Source organism: Hylaeus volcanicus, chromosome 3 (genome assembly GCF_026283585.1).
Source record: "Hylaeus volcanicus isolate JK05 chromosome 3, UHH_iyHylVolc1.0_haploid, whole genome shotgun sequence".
Lineage (NCBI taxonomy): Eukaryota > Metazoa > Arthropoda > Insecta > Hymenoptera > Colletidae > Hylaeus > Hylaeus volcanicus.
Window position 1 is genome coordinate 10,719,835 of NC_071978.1, and position 7,093 is coordinate 10,726,927.

The following is a 7,093-nucleotide window of genomic DNA, read 5'->3' on the forward strand; positions in this document are numbered from 1 at the left end:
ACGAGTCAAGCGTTTGGTAGAAAAACTAGATAAATAATACCAGAAAGAGTTACATATAATCAACTAGAGTTAGAGCATAGTTAACTACAGCTAGGAACGAATGTAGAATATGTTTATATTCTTACACATTGATTCATTTATATTAGAAAATTTAATTTTGAATATTTATTGTACATTAGGAATAATGACCCTTGTGAAGGGTGGTTTTGAATTTTGAATATAAATATAAATAAATAAATTAGAAGATCCTATTTAGATAAATTGTAAAAATATAAAATTAATGGTATGGAATCCATAACTACAATAATAAAACAGGATATTGGAACATTGAGCTAAAGATCATATCAATAAATCATCTGCTGTTGAATCTACGAAACAGGAACATTTTTGTAGCTTTTAAAGTCAAAGGTGAGATAAAATATAAAACATACGTACGTAAATCACCGACAATTCATTATTCAAATGATTATGAAGGAGGAGTAATGGTTTTTAGTGATCATTAATCAAGTCAGTAATAAATCTCCAGCGATCTATATATTTTTAAAATAGTCATTACGTATGAGACATTCTAATTGAGTTTTATTTTAAAGAAACTCCAAGCAATATGCAGCGAAATTGAGAACCTTGGCGCTGGTTACCTTAATACAATCGAATAGGTGTAAGTATCGTAACAAATGTTTACTTTCAATATTTACAGATAGATCATATCGGTATAATTGTTACAATGAAAGAGTAGAGAATGGGAGACACCGATTGAAAGATTTGCAGCGATAATGGAAGGCTTTGTGCGAGATGAGAATCGCGTTGGGTAGATGTAATATCGAAGATGAATCTACGAGAGATTTTTTCTAAGGTGGAAGCACGAATGTAACATTGAGGAGAATCGGGGTTTCGTCGAGCAAGTATCGAGGTCATACAGAGAAAGCAGCAGCTCGACTACGGTGATACAAGGATCTTATGTAATTCATAATCGCACCTCTCCTCTCTATCGAAACAAAAGAAACGCAAAAGATTATCTTCCTGGACATGCTCGTAAGTACCAAGTGTACACACTTACATCAAACTAGTACTAAAATAACAAACATTATTCATGCTTGCAGTCATTATGCTTAAATAAAAAAAATACACCTTTTAAATTTTTATAACAGATAATACATAGAAGCTATCCAAAATCAAATGTAATAATCTGATTAGTGTATAGTTATTAATAATAATCATAATCCAATGATGTAACTGTTATTGCATATAAATGTAATTCTTCTAGAAACACGTACAACACAAATTTTAACTGTATAGCAACTCATAACTTCCAATGTGTTCTATTGTAAATAATTCCTTGTATGAAATAATATCACGTGTCAAACTTCGTATCCAATTAAATCGAATAAATTAAAGTAGCGATTTCCAATTAACACACTTTATTGTTTACCAAGAGTTGTAAGCAATTAAATCGTAGGTACGGTTTCCACTACAAAAGGATTATTTCGCAAGTGTTTTCGAAATTGTGCAAATGCTTAATAGTTGGCTGTAATTGGAAAAAGTTTTTCTGACGTTGAAAGTTTGATTGCATTTGCCAGATAAGAAACCAGTTGAAAACGATGAAAGTACTTCCTAAAGTCGACTTTCTTACCGATGTACCGATTGAAGCCGCCAAAAGCGACAGGCGTAATAGTTAAGGCGATTAATCATGGCTGACAATATGCTATAAATCTGCCCTTATCACTCAACACCGCGGAGTGATCGAAGCGACACGTTTCACAAATGATCTCGCAGGAAATATTCAGATTGTTAGTAATTAGTGATGCAGGCTTGTACTGATTTCTCCATTTACGTAAACTGGATATGATCGCGCATATTGCGAATGAATGAAACTTGCTATCCAGCAGGAAACTGCTGTATAAAATGGTAGGTGAAATTATTTTATTCTGTTAAGAATGTTAATCATTTTTTTTTAAGTTGAGAACGAAATATATTTAAACTATACTCCGGGTTGTGGGTGACGTCATCATTAAATATTTAAAAAATTATTATCTGGATAATTGGAAATTAGTCACTGAAATTTGGTATGATATTAAATAAAATTGAAGTTTATGTTAGCTGAAAATTAGAAAATACGATGATAAAGATTGGTAAGAACTATATGAATAATAATAATATATGTACAATGTATTTCTGACATAAAGATTAATCATTCCCGAAGTAGAAAAAGGAACTAAATTCTTTAGCAAAGACGTCTTTAAAAGAAAGCATACCTGATGTACAGAAAGGTGGAAATGGTAACAAAGAAATGCATAAAAGCGCCGTAATATTTTATAAACTGATAGGTATTAAAATTTCATAATCACCGTTTGATTAAATTCTTATAAAGATCAAAAATATATATATATCAAAGATCAATAATATATATAATTAACTAGTGACGCAGAGCCTAATATTTCCTGCACGTATATAAACCGTTATCTACAAACAAAAATAGGGTGTATGAATAAATTATTTAAATTTCGTGCGCAAATAGAGGAGATTATTTCGTGTCCTTTAGACGTTCAGTTATAACGTTGCATCGAATAACGATTAATTAAATATTTCGTCGTTAATAGCTTGCCAATGCGGTCGACCGTTTTGCGTGACATGAATGAACGTTAATAACGGGACAGTATCTTTCTCCAGCAACAGCGGGAGGTCACACGATTCACTGTCCTTGAATACTTTCGCCTAATCGGGCATCTAGATCGAACGTCGGGTATGGATCTTGTTCCGAAGAAATTGAATGCAAAGATGCGCAAATTAAATATTCCAGACAGTGATATCCCATTTAGTCAAACATGGTTATAAATTTCGCACGAACTTCGTATTAAATGTCATGATAAAAAGTAAAAAAAAAAATTAAAAAAATGTATGAATATAAACCTTCGATATATTAATCCCTGTTTGTCGATACTTTATAGTAAACTTTCCGCTATTTTTACACCTGTAAATGTTCCGAACATGTTCACCAATTTTCTGTCATATACTTATCTTTTTAATTGAGTAAATTACAACGCAATAGAGATTCAAAATGCCTTCAAAGTATATTCCCATTAAAGATTCAAATTTTGCAACTACCATTCGTCGACGGAAACCATCGATAAAAAAAATTCAATCTGCCAGCTTCCACGCACTATTATAAATAAACATGACCACGGTCCATTATTATGACTCACAAGACTTACAGGTAAATAATGCAGTAATGCTATCTCCTCAGTTTCCACCACATAGCAAGAAACATTTCTTCTACATCGATTACCACCATCGCCATCATCTACGCGCTTCCTATCCTCGAATGGATGGGTTCTTCACATCTGCTGCCTTGTTTTATAAGGTACTTGGCTTAGAGACATTTGTCTCATTTACTCATCTCCGTTTAATCTTCACATATTGAAGCTCCTGTGTCGTCAGGTATTTGTCTAGTTCACTCCTCTTCAATTTACGTTCACAAAGTATACTTTAATCGAGGTGTATTAAAATTTTTCTGTAAACCTCACTGTACTAATGATTTTCAAACCTTTGTTTCTCATGTTTTTAATTTTCATTCAAACCCCTCAGAGATTATTTCTGGCAATTGTGTTATTAATTCTTCAACAATCCTACATTCATAAATAACTTTGCCCCTTCGAATATATCAAGAAGTTTCACCAAACTATAAAATTATTGAAAACAAATATTTGTCTTTTTAAAATGTAACTAAAATTAAATCTATACTATATTTGCCTGTTTAACATCGACAAATTTAGTAAACAATTTAAAAGATCTACAATAACCACAAATATTTTTCGTATTGCATGTTTCTTGCACATAATTGTCCCCACTTCCTTTTTAAATCAACATGGAAAATCTTTTTTCATTTGGACCTATGTAATAATACTACAATTACAGTAAAGTTCATTGATAAAGTTGGACAAACAATGCAGACAGTTACATAACGCTCAGAAATATTAAAAGAGTCACTTATCGTACATTTCCCAACGTGCAATTCTCACAGAAACGAATCAATTACGTTTTGTCGCGGCCACGAGTGAATTCAGGCTTCAGGTGAGTCGCGCGTGCGCGAGATCGTGAGAATTCCATTCGTCTACGGACGAGAAACTGGTCTGCCTCGATCGACAACGTGACAGAAGGAGCGTGCTCGAAACTCCATGTTTATGTCAGGGAAAGGATACGAGCCTGTGAGACACGTCCAATGGCATTCGTCCGCTCGCAGCATCCGGACGAAGAGAATACTTGACGTTGCTGCGAGTGTCACGGTACACCGCGCCATTTTAAAATCGATCGACCGATGGGAACGATCCACCGCGAGTTCCACGATCTACCAGGATCGTCGCGATAAGGTTCCACGCGCCGCTGTTTCCACGACTAAATATTCACCGAGAGAAACGCATAGAACACTGCTCAAACAATACTTAACGAGTCAAGTCAAGCATGCAATTTGCGAAACTTATTTGGTTGGATAATTATTCAAATAATTATTTGTTCAACTTGAGATCGAATGTCATTCCATAATTCAAACTCTAATTTTCTATTGAGGAGTAACGGATATCGAGTTGTGTTTACCTTGTAGATAAGAATTCTGCCGTTTTATCTGTCACTTTCAAGAGTTCGAGGACCTTTTATTGAAAAGGCATGGGTCTACGGGGGAGGGTATACCTGCCTGTTCCTCGGCCATAAAACAATGCTTTCTATTGCCTCTGCGAACTGAACCTACCAGACTTCTGCAAACTAAAAGTCTGCAGCCTATCGTGTATTTAGCAATCGTGATTGACGATTACCGAATAGTTAAACAAGATCAACCTCGATGATTTATTGATTTGCAGACTACAATAGCAGCTTGTGTTTCATTACAATCCAGAATTGCAAAATCAACCACAACGTAGACACAATTAATCTCAAAAGATTAGAACTTGTTGATACACGGATTACAGACTACAATAGCAGTTTGTGATGAACGATTAATCTGACAATTACAAGCTATTATCACAAATGTAACCGCAAAGTAGGCACAGAAAACCTCGACAGACTACAGTATATCGATTTACAATTGCTTGTTACAATAACAGCTTGCGATTAATCCGACAATCACAAACGATTATCACAGAAGCAACCATAAAATAGACACGCGATGAACCTCGAATAATACAACTCGTCGATCTGTTATCGCAGATTACAATAGTAGCTTGCGATTAACGATTAATCCAACAATTACATTCGATCATCACAAGAGCAACCACAAAGTATACACGAATCACTGGCCAGCGGTGCAACGCGAGCCGTGAGCGCATGCCCCGACCGCGCGTTGATGTCTCCGAGCGGCGCGGCGTGCACGCGCAAACGAAATCTCCACTTACTCTGGGAGACGCTCCCTTCCCGGAATTCGCGGTACCAGGTCCTCGTCGAGGTCAGGTCCCGTGGATCCCTTCTTAGGCTGGAACGACGTCACCTCGAGGGAACTGTTCGAACCAAGCCAGGGGTCACTGATGCACGACGGTGCACGCGATCACGGGCAGAGCCACGAGGATGCTCGGGAGCGGTGAACAAAGAGAAGGTGAAAAGGAGAAGTGAAACGGCCGGTGAAGAGGATCGATGGAGGATCGATGAAGAGAATTCTCGCGTTTCGTGTCGCACAGTGTCACGAGTGTCACTTTTTAACTGTCCACTGGAGGGTCGAGTTCCAGAACGCGGTTACCACCGCGTTTACCTTCGCAATTCGAGCGTTCCCGGACGACCGGACACCGACTGCGTTCAAGCCGCGATTCCGGAACGTGGTATGCGGTCGCTCGACCTCGCCTAAGGAGATTTTAGTTCGCGTCGCCAGCGATCGGCGCCACCGTCCGCACCTCTGTACCGTTACACCGCATTACAGGTGGCTCGTGTCTTCGAGTCCCCTCTCGCGGTCTGTCGATGTCGCCGTGTACCTGGCCTGGGGTCTCGTCCGTGTCTCACCGACGACCAGCAGGGCGCAGGTGTGCGCAGGTGCATGTCCTCTTCTATCCACGTTTAGGGTTACCAGCTCTGAACCATGTGAAACGAGTGTACAAGATCCCTCGAGGTCCTCCAGTGGAGGACCGGGATCAAGGGCTGCTCACTCGATGCGTTTGTGGATGAGGGTGTATTTTGTCAGTCAGCAGGACTGTTCAATGGCAATGCAAAAGTACAAAGTTAACAGTCTCTGGAGTTCTGTATAAAAACCAATTCTATAACTCTAGGTGACTAATAACTCCAAGTTTCTAGAGTTCTATATAAAAGAAATTTGGGATAACTAATTTATCGCGCGCAATCGTAGTGGAAACGGTTACAAGAATGGCCGAAGTTACACCTCCGCTAATAGCACTCAGTTATTATTATTATTATTTATAGTGTTACTACATTAACGTCATCAATTCTCGACATTTTTATTTTGTTTCACTGCCGCCTTCAAATCCTGCAGACTTCAATAAAAATTTGGCATGTTGCGAGCTCTAGGTGATCTCTAGACGGAGCGATCAGAAATTCAACGACGAGGGGTAGAATTCAGGATTAAGAGGAATTAGTTTGGGTTAGAAAATTGTTACTAGGTGTAGAAATTAATTACGTGTCACACAACTTTTAATCTTTCATCAGTCACATGTTGTAATATCCATCAGGTTGAGACTTGGATTATGTATTTAGGTCCGTAACGTAACAAAATGACAAGTAAATATTACTACTCAAATTAGAGTTATGAATCTGTGAATATAAAGATACATATTAAAAGTGATCCATCATAAAAATTTATAAACGTTCATAATTCAAAATTCATGAACTCACTTCGTTAATCTAGATTACGCCTCCACAAATAAGTCTTGAACTCCGACGTGCTACAAATTATGTATTCCGCGACATCGACACCAGTGGACTGCGAATAATTTGATTTCTTCGTATCCTCGTTTCAGAAAGAGTACATTTAACTTCGATGAGAGAAAAGTAAGAGTACGTTCATCTAATACCTCGGCGAGAGTACGTGTACTTTTAAAAATGTACGATTGGCAACGTTAGCTGCGTTTTCCAAATGTACGCGGGGCAGGTCTGCGAGAGGAGTACACCA

The 7,093-nt window shown here is 37.6% G+C and overlaps 1 protein-coding gene across 3 annotated transcripts in view; it reads right to left on the reverse strand.

Annotated features, from left to right (window-relative positions):
- The window catches only part of LOC128873101 (unconventional myosin-XV), an 88,316-nt gene extending 82,526 nt beyond the window's left edge, over window positions 1-5,790 (reverse strand). For 2 of the 3 annotated variants that reach the window (XM_054116390.1, XM_054116389.1), the window contains exon 1: window positions 5,379-5,790. The gene's annotated coding sequence lies outside the window, so the exon portion shown is untranslated. The remainder of the gene's footprint in view (window positions 1-5,378) is intronic. The other variant, XM_054116391.1, reaches the window with a different exon arrangement.
- Between the last annotated feature and the right edge of the window lie 1,303 nt (window positions 5,791-7,093).